This window comes from Octopus sinensis, linkage group LG15 (assembly GCF_006345805.1).
Source record: "Octopus sinensis linkage group LG15, ASM634580v1, whole genome shotgun sequence".
Lineage (NCBI taxonomy): Eukaryota > Metazoa > Mollusca > Cephalopoda > Octopoda > Octopodidae > Octopus > Octopus sinensis.
This window is the reverse complement of record NC_043011.1, coordinates 11,385,549-11,403,337: the sequence shown is the minus strand read 5'-3', so window position 1 is coordinate 11,403,337 and position 17,789 is coordinate 11,385,549. Positions and strand designations below refer to the sequence as shown.

The 17,789-nt window shown below is 42.4% G+C and overlaps 1 protein-coding gene across 1 annotated transcript in view; it reads left to right on the top strand.

The window, feature by feature from the left end:
- The first annotated feature begins 1,384 nt into the window (after positions 1-1,384).
- Positions 1,385-17,789, top strand: part of LOC118766412 — a 38,994-nt gene continuing 22,589 nt past the window's right edge. The window contains exon 1 of the mRNA XM_036509809.1: positions 1,385-1,620. The gene's annotated coding sequence lies outside the window, so the exon portion shown is untranslated. The remainder of the gene's footprint in view (positions 1,621-17,789) is intronic.

Sequence of the window (17,789 nt, the reverse complement as noted above, 5' to 3'; positions counted from 1 at the left end):
GGCTCATCCCCTTGCTGTCCCTGTGGAAAAATTTGAAACCATTATTATTATTATTATTATTATTATTATTATTATTATTATTATTATTATTATTATTATTAGGGCGGCGAGCTGGCAGAAACGTTAGCACGCCGGGCGAAATGCGTTGCCGTATTTCGTCTGCCGTTACATTCTGAGTTCAAATCCTGCCGAGGTCGACTTTGCCTTTCATCCTTTCGGGGTCGATAAATTAAGTACCAGTTACGCACTGGGGTCGATGTAATCGACTTAATCCGTTTGTCTGTCCTTGTTTGTCCCCTCTGTGTTTAGTCCCTTGTGGGTAGTAAAGAATATTATTATTATTATTATTATTGCTTCTATTTGTTGAAAATTTCATTAAAAATACTCTTTTTATGGGGAAACAAAATTGGCTTGTGTAAATTTTCCAAAACCCCCCTCCCCACTCATGAAAAAATACTTTTTCACTACAAATTCCAATATAATCGGAATCTACGCCACCTGAAGCGTAAAATCCATTTTTCTGAAAATCATGAGGAAACAAAGTCGGTGGAGGGGGACACTTGTATAGGTATGCCTATATATATATATAATTTATAAATTTGACGTGAACGATAAGGGCGGGTGGGCATTTGATAAATTAGATATCTCAGTCGCAGTCGACTCTCGTGTACTCGTTGGATCAGTGTCTTCCAGTCAGTTCTATCCTGGGCCGCTTCTTTCAGATTGGCTATGTCCATTCCGGTATCACTCTTGATGGTGTCAAGCCAGCGGGTTCTTGGTCGGCCTCTTCCTCTCTTGCCACTGACCATTCCGAGCATGATGTCCTTCTCCAGGGATTTTCTCCGCATAATATGACCGAAACATGCCAATCTATGCTTGGTGATCCTAGCTTCCAGCGACATTTTCGACCTTATCTGCTTAAGAACTTCTCCATTGGTGAGCCTCGCTGTCCATGGAATCCGCAAAAGTCTTCTCCAACACCAAAGCTCGAATGCATTAATTCTCTTCTGGTATAATTAACGATAAAAATTTGCATTTTCATTTCCATGAAAATACCAGCTACTTCGGAGTAAAACGTGACATGATAGTTCACCTGCGTTTAGCGTCTCTTACTGTCACTCACTCCTATTGCGTTTTGTTATATGTAAGATATATCATTTAAAGAGACGCACACGCGCGCGTGCGCGCACACATTGACACTTATACATACGCTAACGCATACACGTACACATTAACAGGCGGCGACAGACAACCAGACAGACCGACAGATAGATAGATAGACAGACAGATAGATAGATAGATAGATAGATAGATAGATAGATAGATAGATAGATAGATAGATAGATAGATAGATAGATAGATAGATAGATAGATAGATAGATTGTAAAGCTTTTCTTATCCTCATATAAAATTTTGAATTTTAAAATCTGGTAAAAAGAAAACAAACAAAAACTCGATAATTCTCAAGAAATTCTTTGAACACGAAGGCGATTCCAAGTCGAAGTAAGACTGAAACGTATCTCTGCTCTGTACCAATCAGTTTTTGTCGGTGACAATGGGAAAAACATTATGATGTGGTCTGATAAATCTTTCTTCATGAGTTGACGTCAAATAATCATGGTAAATACTTTGATACTTTCCATTATTTACCTTATGCATATAAGTACACACGCGCACTCGCGCACACACACGCGTATGCACATACACACACATTATTTTTCAAGACACACCGCCACAATTATCATAGGGAGTGTATTATGATTTAAGCCTTCCCTTATACTTGAATGATTTATTTTATCTACACCGAGGAAATGATCTGCTGGATTAAAAACATGGTGGATTGATTTGAGCTCAGAATGTAATGGTACGCAACCAAATTAAACAAGGCATTCTGTCCAGCGCTCGTCTTTAATCTCTCTCCACCTTTAAGTATAGACATTATCATGATTGAGATATTCGTCTGTCTTTACGTTCAGAGTTCAAATTCCGCCGAGGTCACCTTTGCCTTTTATCCTTTCGGGGTCGATAAATTAAGTACCAGTGAAAATCTGGGGTCGATGTAATCGATTAATCCCCTCCCAACAAACTTCAGGCCTTGTACCTATAGTAGAAAGGATTATTATGATTGTTATTTGTAAGGTGGCGAGCTGACCGGATCGTTAGCGCGCCGGGCAAAATGCTTAGCAGCATTTCGTTCGTATTTACGTTCTGAGTTCGAATTCCGCTGGGGGTCGACGTTGCCTTTCATCCTTTCGGGGTCGATAAAATAAGTACCAGTTGAACACTGGGTCGATGTAATTGACATACTCCCTCCGTCAAAACAGCTGGGCTTGTGTCAAAATTTGAAATCATTATTATTATTGATATTTGTAAGGTGGTGAGCTGGCAGAAACGTTAGCACGCCGGGCGAAATACCAAGCGGTATTTCGTCTGCCGCTACATTCTGAGTTCAAATTCCGCTGAGGTTGACTTTGCCTTTCATCCTTTCGGGGTCGATTAAATAAGTACCAGTTACGCATTGGGGTCGATATAATCGACTTAATCCGTTTGTTTGTCCTTGTTTGTCCCCTCTGTGCTTAGCCCCTTGTGGGCAGTAAAGAAATAAGAAACGTTAGCACGCCGGCAAAAAAATAGTTCGCGGTATTTTTTCTGGTTTTACGTTCTGAGTTCAAATTCCACCGAGGTCGATTTTGCCTTTCGGGGTCGACAAAATAAGTACCAGTCGAACACTGGGGTCGATGTAATCGACTAGCCCGCTACCATAAACTTTTAGGCCTTGTGTTTATGTTAGAAAGGATTTTTATTTATATTTGTGAAAATAGTGGAGTAGAAGAAATGTTACATAATAGTCAGTTTCGGTCATCGAAATCCTGCTTGAGTCGACGTTGTCTTTCATATCTCTGAAACCGAAATGTGCACCAGGCTTGTACAAGAATTGATTGAATCGATTACAGATGTCTCTTACAAATTTCCGATTATGTTAATGTGAGAAACATGCTTGATACATTTGCAGTTACTGTTTTAGCCGCTGCTACCATTATTTTCCGATATTGGCACAGTAAACAACTAACCAAAACGTCGATTTCTATTCGCTATGGCCTCTATCACTTCCTCTGTCACCATCGTTGGCAATTGTTATTCACTGTCATGTACGGGTGAAAAGCAGTTGCGCATCACAAACCATTATGACTATTAACAGGTCTCTATAACAACTGGATCACTTACCGCAGTCACATCCGTCTCCTCGAGCGCTTCCACCAGCGATGTCTCCGCACCATCCTCAACATTCACTGGAGTGACTTCGTCACGAACATTGAGGTCTTGGAGCGGGCCGATATCCCCAGCATTGAAGCCACGCTACTGAAGTACCACCTCCGATGGGCAGGGCATGTCTCCAGAATGGAGAACCATCGCCTTCCAAAGATTGCCCTGTTTTGCGAACTCTCCACCGGTCACCGAGTGAGAGGAGCTCCGAGGAAGCGCTACAAAGACTGCCTCCAAGAAGTCTCAAACAGCATGTCATATTAACCACCAATGCTGGTCAGACCTGGCTGCGGACCGTGATGTCTGGCGCCACACGATCTTCAACGCAGTCAGCAAGTTTGAGGAACAAAGAAGAGACACACTTAAAGGCAAGAGACGCAGGAGGAAGGCGCGAACCGCCTCTGACACCACACCGGATGTTAACTTTGTCTGTGGACACTGCTCACGGACCTGCCTTTCCCATATCGGACTTATCAGTCATGAGCGTGCATGCACGCGACGTGGACAGCCTTCCTGATCTTCGTTCGCGAAGCCAAGCCATAATAATAATAACAACTGTATTGCTAAACCATCCTCATATTAAAATCAACATCAAGCCATAGAAGTCACAACCACATTGTGAAATCCATTTACACTACCTATCTCCCACAGCACTGTTTTTCCAGAACCGTACGGCACACTTTGACATGCATTGAAGACTTGTATGAAAGTCTCTTATATATTATTTCGCTAGTAGTTAGTGGAGGTGAGCAAGATGGTTTCGTTCAGAACACGAAAGTTGCTGTTCCCTGCACTTACTATTGGTGGTGTGCATCCCAGCATAGTGTTTATGGCTAATGTGTATATTGATATTGCAGCTGTTTCTGTCTGTTTTTTTTCTATGTTTGTACTGAGTGGGAAAGGTAACATAATACTGTTCGGAGTCTCGTGTGTTATATGTGGGATCTTTTCGGTTTGAACGGCAGTTTTTTCTAGCGGCGTCATATGAAATTGTCTCCCATAATTATGACCCTAGTATCGATCTATTGCATTTCAATCTGTTTTAGGGTTAGGATTAGGGGTGGGGGGAGGGTATCTTTTTTTCTTCAGAAATGTAAATAAACCCAATCTGTTTCTTAAACGAGGGACATATTCATACGGCACAGAATGTTGTTTACCTCAATGGACGTCATTGATTGGTTGAAATTGCAGAAATTGAAGAATAAAAACAACAAATATCTTACAAACTATAGAATTTTCTCAATAAAGCCAAGAGAAAAAGATGTTTTATAAACACATTCTACCAGTATACGAAGTTTAAAATTTTTTAGTTACATAGAAATTGTGTTAAAAACTGCCGTTCAAACCGAAAAGATCCGACTATGTTAGTTCTAACTGCACCTCTACAAAACGAACCATACTAAACCACAAAAACAGTGATTTACGCATCATGTTGCGCACGTACACAAAGGGAAAATATTGAAAGTGAAAGATAACTTTGACATTCGAAAGCCAGACGTTTTCACCGTTGCAAACTTTGACCCCCCACCTCTACATGAAAATTCATTTCGGATCTTTTCGGTTTGAACGGCAGTTTTTAACATAATTTCTAGGTAACTAAAAAATTTTAAACTTCGTATATTGGTAGAATGTGTTTATAAAACATCTTTTTCTCTTGGCTTTATTGAGAAAATTCTATTGTTTGTAAGATATTTGTTATTTTCTTTTTCTTCAATTTCTGCAATTTCAACCAATCACTGACGTACATTGAGGTAAACAACATTCTGTGCCATATGAATATGTCCCTCGTTTAAGAAACAGATTGGGTTTATTTACATTTGTGAAGAAAAAAAGATACCCTTCCCCCCACCCCTAATCCTAACCCTAAAACAGATTGAAATGCAATAGATCGATACTAGGGTCATAATTATGGGTGACAATTTCATATGACACCGCTAGAAAAAACTGCCGTTCAAACCGAAAAGATCCCAGATAGTCCATGGTTGGCCTCACATAGTTGTTGACAAGTTCTCTTTTTGCCTCTTTGGCCAAATGCAGTAACCATGGATACTTTAAGTGGGTTCGAGCGTTGTTTTGTTTTCTTTACTTTTATGTTTGTTGTGGATGTTTTTTTTAAACTTTTTTACTGATTTCTTTCATCGCCCAAACTGGAGCACCGCATTCAAGGCTTTCGTGAATCATCGATTTCAGTACTTGTATTCTAAATTTTTTTTTACTTATTTTATCGATTCTATTTGTCGAGCTGTGAAGTCATGGGGCATAAACAAACATGCGTAACACAGACACACACACACATACATACACGCACGTCATTACACACAAATACGTACAGTGGATTTCTTTCAGTTCCTCTCAACCAGATTCACTCGCAGTGCTTTAGTCGACCCGAGGCCATAATAGAAGACACTTGCCTGACGAGTCACAGAATGAGACTGAATCCGAAACCTCATCGTTGGGAGCGAATTTCTTGACTACTGTTACATTGTTGTGTACGTGATGCGTGTGTGTGTATAGGGTAGGTGGACAGACGGGCGGCTGGGTCTGAGTGCCCATAAGGATATATTAAATACGCGGTGGTTGTTACACATTCATATCTGTGTATACGTAGGTATACGTGTGTAGAATACATCCCCACTTTTGGCACTATTTTGTTAGTAAACAGTACGAACTATGTCTAAAGTGGGGATGTATTCTACACACGTATACCTATGTATACACATAGATATGAATGTATAACATCCCTTCTTCTTGGAAAAAAATCGAGAACGAAACTACACATAACATGGTGGCAGCGGTAAATAATTAATCAGAAACTGTGCCTTTATAACAAAACAGAAACACAACGAAACAGAAACTTAACAAACTAAACATCGCTTCGTCTTCGGACACACATACACATAGATATGAATGTGTAACAGTGGTATTCGAAAGTTCCTAGACTAATTATATTCAATAAAAAATAACTTATTTACCTAAGTTTTAATATCATCTCCGAAATAGTCACCTTGCGCAGCAATACACTGGTCCCAGCGTTTCTGCTACTTATGGAAACCGGTCTGGAAGTCGTTTTCCGTGAGTGAGTCGAGGACCTTCTGCAATTTGTTCTGGATTTCGACAACGGTGTTAAAACAACGACCTTCGGGCTGGATTTTCATTATTAGGAAGAGATGGAAGTTCGCAGGTGCTAAATCTGACGAACAGGGCGGGTGCGGAAGTGAAACCATTGTGATTTTGGCGAGAAACTCACGAGTGAGGAGAGCTCAGTGACAGGGTGCATTGTCGTCATGAAGAATCCAATTATTCGCGCTCCGCAGATCCGGTCGCTATCGCTGAATGTCCTTCATCAAACGCTTCAAAACGTCGAAGTAGAACTCTCAATTGACGGCTTGACCCTCGGGGACGAATTCTCGATGCACACTACCGTGGATATCTAAAAAAAAAAAAGAAAAAAAACCATGAGCATGCTCTTGAGTGAGCTGCGGCTCTGTCGTGCCTTCTTCGGTCGTAGAGATGAAGGGCTCTTCCATTGAGACGGCTGCTGCTTCGTTTCAGGGTCGTACCCGTAGACCCAACTTTCGTCACTGGTGATGATCCCCGGCCTGAAGGATGGGTCATCAGCGGCACACTGACGGAGATCTTGACAGACTTCGACGTGATGTTCTTTCTGCTCAGTGGTCACCAGGTGGGAAACAAACTCGGCAGAGACACGCCGCGTGTTCAATTCAGGCGTTAGGTATGCCTACACGAACCCATACAACAGACCAACGACAACAGCAATATTGTTGATTTTCCTCCAACGATACTCATGCACAGGCTGATGAATTTTCTCCATATTTCCGGGGGCGACGCTTGTGTTATGTCTTCCAAGTCGCTCATCGTCTTTCAGGGACGTTCTTTCGCTTTTGAAGCGCCCGTGCTACTCGAAACATTACATACAACCCATCGCTTCGTCGCTGTAAGCTTGCCGAAGCAGGCTCAATGTCTCTGTAGCAGACTTCTCAAGTTTAACGCAATATTTCAAGCTGACTCTTTGTTCCAACTTCTTGTCCATGACAAAATCGTAGACTACATCATACACCTGATCATAAAAACACAAATTTTACAACTTGCGAAGTAAACACAGCGATGCCACTCGGCACATTGCCACACGAAAGTCACTGCCAGCTCTCACTGCGGACGCAACCGTGTGCTGCCATCTGTTGGTGCACTACAGAACTAGTCCGGGAACCTTTTGATACCATGTACTGTACAACATAAATTCTTGATTTATCGAAATATCCCAGCTTCCGGGGAAGGTAGCAAGAAGGACAAACTGCAAATAATAAGGGTAGGTCATTTCAAGAATCGAGAACTCTCCAAAATCGAAATTCCATTAACCTGAAGACAAAAGGACAGCTGTGGACACGTTTTTCTTCATCAATAGACATCATCAGCACATCAGCCAAGATAATTTGCATAAAGGAAACAAAAATGAGCTAAGGAAAATAGGAGGTAAAACAATTGCTTGGAAGTACGTGGTTTTGCTTGTAATTCATAGTATTTTTGTCTTGTGTACGAATATATGTCATATTTATGTTGTTGTGTGTGATGGTGGGTTTGTATTTCATGTACTTCGACTACGATTGGAGAAAGGTGGGAAGATATGAATGCAATGTCATCGAAGAATGAGACCGTGTGCAGATAAGTACTGGTGTGGCTAAGACGTCCACTTTGGTACTCCAATCGGAAATTGCAGATCCTAATCTTGGCAATCTGACAGCTTGTTACCTAGCGCTTGTTGGTGTTTAATAGGATAGCAGAGGAATGCAATAGAAAGCTTTTTAAACCATCATGTATTAAGTACGTGAGTAGTATGGGGGGGGGGTTGAATGTAATTGCTCGAATGCAAGATTGACCAGAGGAAGGTGACAAGTCTGTATAAATTCCGCCACACCATAGTTTCTAGATTATGAATGTTGGTATAAGTAGATATTGTTTGGCCACCGATCAGCACTAATCGAACAAATCTATACTGAAGAGCTTTCCAGTAAATATCACACCTTATTTTCAGAAAAAGAATATCGAAAATTAAATTATACAGAATTTTCATTATTTTGAAAAGGGTAGAAATAGGATTCCTCCGAAGCGTCTCTGGAAAAACGTTACTCGACAGGGTGCGTAGTTTGGAGACCAAGGTGTCAGTCTTTCCAGGGCAAGCTGCTACTTTCCCGTTTTAGAATGTCACAAGAAATAAACGCAAGTCGGATTCTTGAAACCGAGTTAACCGGCAAGAGACCTAGGGATAGACCAAGACCAAGATGTTTGGATAATATCATTAGTCACAGCAGATTGCGCTCGGGAATCCAGTCGGAACATCTAATGGCGATTGCTTCTGATAGGATCCTATGAAAGAGATACCCGAGAACTCTATACCCACGACCCTCCCAGGAATAGTGAACGGAGAAGATGGATGGATAAATAGAATGATTTACAAGAGATATAGTTGCTATTTACAGAGTCGAATGACCGTATAGAGGTCCCCTTATTGGATAGTGGTACAAATCGTTACAGATGTTGGATCCTTGCAGTGATCCTTGCAGACCTTGCATTTGTGATCTTTGCCCTGGTTTTGAGTTTTTAGTTTTCCGTACTACTTTTATGGGGTGTCTAATGGAAAGAAAGAATCATAACCACGCTCTGAGTAGAAGGAGCATAGTTTTTCAATTCCTGTTCCTATCTTTTTGTGTAGTATTTGGTGGTCGATTTTCAAGAAATAACCTGACAAGAGCTTTTGTTTGATGCTGCTGTGTGAGTATGTTACTTGAAATTTTTATTGAGATACAGAGGTGTGTGACTTGCCGTAGTAGCTGCTTTTTTTTTTTTTTTTAATACTAATAATTATTCTATATCGGGCTTCTCAAACTTTTTACTTGATAAACCCCTTGCAAAAAAAAAAAAAACAAAAAAAAACCTAAAATTCCATTCTCTTTCCAAACAAATTAATTGAACGAGTTTACTAGTGTTTAATGTAATTAACACAAGAAATGGATCAGTAAACTATAGATGCAAACACGCACCTTTAACGTTTAAATTATTTTTTCATGGAAAGGATGGGTTTGGTAAACATGGAGAAGATCATGAATTCGGTTGCAGGTTTGTGAGTTTCAACTGCAAATACCACGTTCTGTGTTCAAAGTGGTTCTCTGCTCACTCAGTAAATAATGCACATGCGTAACTTCAGATTCCACCCAGTGGCGTAGATTATGGGGGAATAAGGGGAACTTTCGATCCCCACGAGCATATTTTCCAAAATTGGTGCCTTTGCAACAATTTTTTAACTCTTAAGTTCATTTGTGTGATAAATGTCGAATTTCTCTCTCTCTCTCTCTCTCTCTCTCTCTCTCTCTCTCTCTCTCTCTCTCTCTCTTTCTTTCTTTCTTTCTCTCTCTCTTCGAAGAACTTTCTGGAATCATTACCTATTTGACCAAGCTCCTGTGCTTTTGATCTGACTGCTTAATCTTCTGCGATGCGTTGGTGGCAGCCGACATCTGAAGAACCAAAACAAATCCTGACATCATAATTTCTCGACAGCAGACGATCCAATGGAGTTTCATCTTTTCCTTGTCACACTTATATCAGTAGTTGTAAATCGCGTACATAACATTGTTACTGAAATATGAAATTAATCAACGTAAATTACAATTACGCATATTGTAACTAATGAAATATTTCGCGTAATATAAGAGAAATGAGTTTAAAATTGTTTAGTGTGTGTCAGGACGCCTTTCTTTATGTGCTCGCTCCACCTAACTTTAGAACCTGGCTACGCCTCTGATTCCACCATATACAAATTTGGAAAAGTTAGTAAATATTTTACTACAGATCTTTCATCCAATTCCTTAAAACGTAAACACAGATTTCACTCCATGATCAAAAGTCATTTCCATAAAGGAAGATGTCTAAATTTGCACTTTCTACTTCAACTTTAGACAAAGAATTCGAGAATTTCCTTCAATTCACCTTTAAAGTCTTACTGCAAACACTTAATATAGCTCTTATAGATAAGCAATTGCTTATCTATAAAATCTATCCAACACATTCATTAGCCAATACACTTTCTTCTGATTGCAAATTTGCAAAATAATTAGAGTTGCATCAGACCAAAATAAACTTACATATATTAAGTTTGTGGAGGCACAATGGCCCAGTGGTTAGGGGAGCGGACTCGCGGTCGGAGGATCGCGGTTTCGATTCCCAGACCGGGCGATGTGTTTATTGAGCGAAAACACCTAAAAGCTCCACGAGGCTCCGGCAGGGGGTGGTGATCCCTGCTGTACTCTTTCACCACTCTTTCTTCCACTCTTTCTTCTGTTGGCCTGCTCGCTTAGCCAGCGGGGTGGCGTTTTTCAAAGGCTAAAACAATGCGAAGTGCATTGTGACCAGCGATGTGTAACAACATCTGATGGTTTGGTCGGTCACGTGATCACGTGATATTAAGTTTAGCCTGGAATCCTAAAATAACAGCTCCTGCCTTAATAATTGTGACATCCTTGTAATTCCATTTGCATTCCATTGAAATGACCATATTATTCTGCCAAAATAATAAAAAAAAAACGATAACTTTTTATTTGCTTAAACTCATTAACAAGTAGTAGGCATCCGTCGGTTTCGAGAGACCTTGGATCTACGCCCGAAGAAATCGTGTCAGTTGCTGATGGCAGTCAGGCCCACACGGGAGTGGCACTCACGCATACAGCGACTGCATTTGAAGGAGCACTCTGCCGGCGCTACTGCTTTTCGCTTCCGTCGAGTGCGCTTTTCTTTGGTGGCGAGTTCCTGTTTTTCTTCCCATTACTTCATCCCCTTTCGCAGAATTTGTCTCCAGCGTGGTCGATCATTTGCGACCTCCTCCTATCTCGGGGCGTCCAGATCAAGCGACTTCATATCTCTTTTGCAGATGTCTTTGAAACGAAGATGAGGTCGTCCTCGTGCCCTTCTACATACAGGAGGTCTTTTGGGATCCTCCCGTCCGGCATGCGATCTACATGACCAAACCAGCGCAGACGACGCTGCTGGAGCAGGGTGAGTATACTGGGTATCTTGGCGCAGTTGAGAACTTCGGTGTTGGTGATACGGTCGGTCCTCGTGATATCCAAGATGCGTATCAAATTACGAAGGTGGTAGACGTTGAGACTCCGCTTCTGTCTGGACTAGAGGCTCCACGTCTCACTGCCGTGAAGTAGCGTACTAAGAACGCACACCTTACAGACAGCAATCTAGGTGTCTGCAACCAGTTTACTGTTTTCCCAGGCTCTCTTTGTGAGCCCGGCAAATGAAGAGATGCTTGTCCAATTCGCCTGTTGATCTCAGGATCCAGGGAGAGGCCATCAGCGATGGTAAAGCCGAGGTAGGTGAATTCATGGACTACCTCCAACTTATAGTCGTTGATTGTGATGGGGGAGGGTGCTTGGCACCTTGGCCCAATACTTTGGTCTTCCTCTGACTGATGGTTAGGCTGAATTCCTGACAGGCCTTTGAGAGTTTGTCCACGAGGTGCTGCATTTGCTCCTCTGAGTGTCCTGTTAGTGCCGCATCGTCCGCGAACAGCATTTCTCTGAGATTGCCTGGCGCACCCTGGATTTTGCCTTCAGCCTCGACAGACTAAACAGTTTACCGTCTGATCTGGTAAACCCTATCAGTTGATGTTCCAAATGCGTGCTTCAGCATGACTGCAAAAAAGATGCCAAACAAGGTGGGGGAAAGCACACAGCCCTGCTTCACACCACAGCATGTTGAATGCCTCCGAAGAAGGGCCATCAAATTGAACGACGCCTTTCATATTCGCGTGAAATGATTGGACAACCCCGAGGAGTCTTGAAGGGCAACCGACCTTCGCAAAGATTTTGAACAGGCCGTCTTTACTGACTAGGTCAAAAACCTTTGCGAGGTCGATGAAGATGGTGAAGACTGGTTGCCCTTGCTCTCAGCACTTCTGTAGCCGTCGAAGAGAAAAGATCATGTCGATGGTGGAGCGTTCTAATCTGAAAAACTGAGATTCGGGGTATACCCTCTCAGCAATTTTCTGTAGTCTGTTTAGGAACACGCAGGCAAAGACCTTCCCGACGATGCTTAACAGCGAGATGCCTTGGTAATTATTGCAGTCACTTTTGTCCCCTTTGTTCTTATATAGGGTGACAATGTTGCAGTCTCCCATATCTCGCAGGACTGACGCAGTCGCTTCAGTAAGTGGCCAAGTAGAACTCTTCATGCACACCTGATGATCTCTGGTAGGAAAACCGTCCAAAACCGGCGATTTTCCAGTGGGAAAGTCATCAATGGCTCTGCTCAGTTCTTCAGCAGTTGGCAGTGTGTTCAGCGCCTCCATGACAGGTAGGTGTTCCATGGTGTCTAGTGCGCTGTCCGAGATGTTGGTTTCATTGGCATAGAGTTCAGAATAATGTTCCACCCTTCTCTCCAGCTGTTCTCTTTTGCCCTTGATAACTTCTGTTCTGGATTTGAGTGGATCTATTTTGCTCTGGGTTTCACCGATGGCTTTCTCGATACACTCATACATTCCGTGAATGTTGCCGATGTCAAAAGACAGTTGGGTTTCTATACATAGCTGCAACCAATAGTCACTTGCACAGCATCTCACTATCTTCTGCGTGTTGTTCCTTGCTGATAGCAATGCTTGCAGCGTTCCCTGGTGGGTTGATATTTATGCTTCAGCAGGGCAGCATGCTTCTCCTCCATAGGCGTGTTGAGCTCTTTCATACTCGCCTCAAACCAGTCTTGTGTCATTTTCTCCTCCTCCCAAAGACCCCCAGTGCAGTGCTATGGATGATGTCACTGAGTGAGTCCCATCTTTCCTGAACATTGCCTTCCGGTGGGTCTGCAAGGAGGGCGTATTCTAGTGTCTTGAGGAATGCATCTGCCTTAGTTGGCTGCAGCATTGCAGTTGCATTGATACGCTGCTCCCTGGAGACTTGGCACTGTGCATCACTTTTGGTTGGAATTTGAGATTGCAGCAAACCAGGCAGCTGTCTGTGTCACAGTCAGCGCTCTGAAAAGACCGAGTCAGGAGCACATTCATCAGATAATTTTGTCTTATGATGATCAGATCTAGCTGGTGCCAGTGCCCTGAGCGAGGGTGACGCCAAGAGACCCTGTGTTGAGCTTTGGCCTGGAGGTAGGTGTTGGTGGCACGTAGTCCATGGGGCATACAGAGCTCAAGCAACCGTTGCCTATTTTCATTCATGTTGCCAATCCTGTGCCGACCTAGACATCCTGATCAGCTCCACTCTAGTATTGAAGTAGCATGAGCTATACAACACGAACACTCAGTTCTGACTTTCCAATCTCTCGAAGACCACTTGAATGCACCTTCGATCAAAGTACTAGCACCTTCTCGATTATGTCATTGTCTGTCGAAGAGATAGAAAGGATGTCTGTATCACTAGAGCAGCTCACTGTGCAAATGATTGTTGGACTGTCTTGGTCATCTCACCATCTGCAAAAAAACAAGGTTCCACCATGATCACCCTTCCCGTCGTAAATTTGACATCCCAAAATTCCAGGACCACCGTTGCAGAATCATATATCAAAATTCCACCCAAATTTGCAGATATCAAATCTTAGAAGAAAAATTATCTTCCTTGAAAAATATCATCTCCGAAGCCGCCAAATGCAATATCGGATTCTTCAAAAGAAAGAGTCAAGACTGGTTTGATGACAACGGAGTGATAATCAACGGTTTGAGCGATGAAAAACGAAAGGCCTAGTTATCATCCCATGAACAAGATCCAAGATGCAGGTTTAAAGAAACACGCTACAAGAATATCACACAACGTGCCAAACCCAGCTGAGAGAGCTACAAAACACTTGGTAGCAACAGAGAGCACGGGTGTTACACGAGATCTTAGAAGCTTCTATGCTGGAATAGAACCTCTATTTGGCTCTGTAAGGTCGTTAAATGGCATCCTGCTTGCGACAGACAATGTTATCATCTTAACTGTCTCGCAGGGCACCCTAGACCACTAGAAGGAACAGTTTTCTGTTTTGAAAAATCGTGAGTTAACAACAACTGAAGACTTGCTGTGAAAAATCCCTTTCCATCCATTGCAATCTTGGATGAATATTCCTCCATCGTATCAAGAGTTCCAGAAGGCAGTGGAACGTATGAAAGCAAGAAAAACTCTGGGACCCGATAACATCCCATTAGAATTGCTGTAACATGGCGGACTGCCGCTGCAAACTAAACTCTTCACCCTATTTCTAAAGCTGTGGAATGCACGTCCCAAATGATCTCAAAGACGCCGTCATAGTCAGTATATTCAAGAAAAAAGATAGAAAATCCTGTGTGAACTATCGTGAAATATCGTTTCTGGAGATCTTTGCTCAAATATTATTGAACCGTCTCCAGGTCATCACAGAAAGAGTCCTTCCAGAATCCCAGTGGAACCATAGACATGATCTTCTGTAACAAACAAATCCAGAGAACAAACAGTACAGAGAACAGCAAAAACCCATTTTCCCTGTCTTCTATGATCTGGAAATGGCTTTTTACAGTATACTAAGACTAGTCATGTGGATGGCCCTTGATCGTTTCGGATGTCTTGATCATTTCGTTTCCCTGATCCAAACTTTACACGATGGTAAGACTGAACGTGATCGACTATCAAAAGAATTCCCAAAGGCATATGGATTGAAATAAGGTTGCGTACTCGTTCCTACGTTTGTTTCCTTGCTGCAATGATTCATGAACCTTCCCCAGATCAGCCAGTGGATATCGTTTTGATGGGGGACTCTTCGACGAGCTTTCAGTCAAAGAATCTTATTAGTACCAAACGAATCTCGGAACTCCAGTGCTCCGATAACAACATGGTACTCAGTCACTCATGCTTAGAGCTGCAACAAGCAGTCAATAATTTCCCTAATGCATATCAACATTTTGGGATCACTATAAATACTAAAACAACACAAGTACTCACCCAACCAGCCCCAAATTCTGCCCATCCAGACTTTAACATCGTCATTTCGTGCACACCACTGCATACCTTGGAAGTGCGCTGTCCACCAAATGCAATTTTGAGAAAAATATGAAACGATGAATCAGATTGTCTTACTCAGCTTTCGGTAAACTAACAAAACCTGTATTCAAAAACAAAGACTAAACCTCTATGGTTGTAAAACTTGGACTTTGTATTACTCTTTACTCTTTTACTTGTTTCAGTCATTTGACAGCGGCCGTGCTGGAGCACCGCCTTTAGTCGAGCAAATCGACCCCGGGACTTATTCTTTGTAAGCCCAGTACTTATTCTATCGGTCTTTTTTGCCGAACCGCTAAGTGATGGGGACGTAAACACACCAGCATCGGTTGTCAAGCAATGCTAGGGGGACAAACACAGACACACAAACACATACACACACATACATATATATATATATACATATATACGACAGGCTTCTTTCAGTTTCCGTCTACCAAATCCACTCACAAGGCATTGGTCGGCCCGGGGCTATAGCAGAAGACACTTGCCCAAGATGCCACGCAGTGGGACTGAACCCGGAACCATATGGTTGGTTAGCAAGCTACTTACCACACAGCCACTCCTGCGCACATTTAAAAAACTCATACGCTTTCATCATCTGAAGCTTCGCTCTCTCTTGAATATCAAGTAGTTTGACTATGTCTCCAATACCTCCATGATAGAAAGAGCGAATAGCCAGCGCATCGAATCCCTAATCATCAAACATCGTCTTCAATGGGCCGGCCATGTCACCAAGATTAGCGGAGAACGACTTCCTCGTCAAATCCTGTTCAGCGAACTGGCAACCGAGAAAAGACAAAGATGAGCTCCTCTTCGATGCTACAAAGATCAGCTAAAGTCAACGCTGAAGCAGACCAGCTTCGACCCGCTGGTTTTCGAGACGACTGCAACGACGACCGACTCCGACATTCACATGTAGCCAATGCAGTGGCGTGTTCTAATGCGAAGATTGGCCTCGTTAGTCACATTCACCATCGGCATTAGTGGTCTAAATATTCGTCCAGGAGGAGAAATCAATCCTCGGGTTCGAGGGACGAGCCGACGACGATTTCATTCTTATCAAATAACTTTTTTTTACTATTTAAATATATTTTTGCATTATAATGGAATATTTTAAAATTCAGTGTTCTTATAATTTAATTTGTTCACAAATGTTTCTTTTAGGGAAGATATGTGTCTTTCAGGACACCGAAAAGATCTAAACTGCTCTTCAAAACTATAAAGCCAGAGCACTCTCTTTTACTCTTTTACTTGTTTCAGTCATTTGACTGTGGCCATGCTGGAGCACCGCCTTTAGTCGAGCAACTCGACCCCGGGACTTATTCTTTTTGTAAGCCCAGTACTTATTCTATCGGTCTCTTTTGCCGAACCGCTAAGTAACGGGGACATAAACACACCAGCATCGGTTGTCAAACAATGCTAGGGGGACAAACACAGACATACAAACACAAACACGCATATATATATATACATATATACGACAGGCTTCTTTCAGTTTCCGTCTACCAAATCCACTCACAAGGCATTGGTCGGCCCGGGGCTATAGCAGAAGACACTTGCCCAAGATGCCACGCAGTGGGACTGAACCCGGAACCATATGGTTGGTTAGCAAGCTACTTACCACACAGCCACTCCTGCGCACATTTAAAAAACTCATACGCTTTCATCATCTGAAGCTTCGCTCTCTCTTGAATATCAAGTAGTTTGACTATGTCTCCAATACCTCCATGATAGAAAGAGCGAATAGCCAGCGCATCGAATCCCTAATCATCAAACATCGTCTTCAATGGGCCGGCCATGTCACCAAGATTAGCGGAGAACGACTTCCTCGTCAAATCCTGTTCAGCGAACTGGCAACCGAGAAAAGACAAAGATGAGCTCCTCTTCGATGCTACAAAGATCAGCTAAAGTCAACGCTGAAGCAGACCAGCTTCGACCCGCTGGTTTTCGAGACGACTGCAACGACGACCGACTCCGACATTCACATGTAGCCAATGCAGTGGCGTGTTCTAATGCGAAGATTGGCCTCGTTAGTCACATTCACCATCGGCATTAGTGGTCTAAATATTCGTCCAGGAGGAGAAATCAATCCTCGGGTTCGAGGGACGAGCCGACGACGATTTCATTCTTATCAAATAACTTTTTTTTACTATTTAAATATATTTTTGCATTATAATGGAATATTTTAAAATTCAGTGTTCTTATAATTTAATTTGTTCACAAATGTTTCTTTTAGGGAAGATATGTGTCTTTCAGGACACCGAAAAGATCTAAACTGCTCTTCAAAACTATAAAGCCAGAGCACTCTCTTTTACTCTTTTACTTGTTTCAGTCATTTGACTGTGGCCATGCTGGAGCACCGCCTTTAGTCGAGCAACTCGACCCCGGGACTTATTCTTTTTGTAAGCCCAGTACTTATTCTATCGGTCTCTTTTGCCGAACCGCTAAGTAACGGGGACATAAACACACCAGCATCGGTTGTCAAACAATGCTAGG